Here is a 236-nt window from a genome sequence, read left to right on the forward strand (position 1 = left end):
TGAGCTAAGCATTGCTACGTGTTCATTTCGATATGCAGCGTCTCAGCGGGACATAAGAAAATGAAAAATTGTTCCATTTATTCGCTTTCGTTCCTGTTTTTGTTTCATATCGAGCAAAGCATTGCTACATTCGTGCGAATGTAGGCAGCGGAAGATCTGCAAAACAAAAATATTGCTTAAGGCTCTGTACACACACCCATATATAAATCCTACATGGTTTAACTTGACGTTTTTTT

Source organism: Rhagoletis pomonella, unplaced genomic scaffold (genome assembly GCF_013731165.1).
Source record: "Rhagoletis pomonella isolate Grant_MI unplaced genomic scaffold, Rhpom_1.0 Rhpom_scaffold_00002, whole genome shotgun sequence".
In the NCBI taxonomy this organism is placed as follows: Eukaryota; Metazoa; Arthropoda; class Insecta; order Diptera; family Tephritidae; genus Rhagoletis; species Rhagoletis pomonella.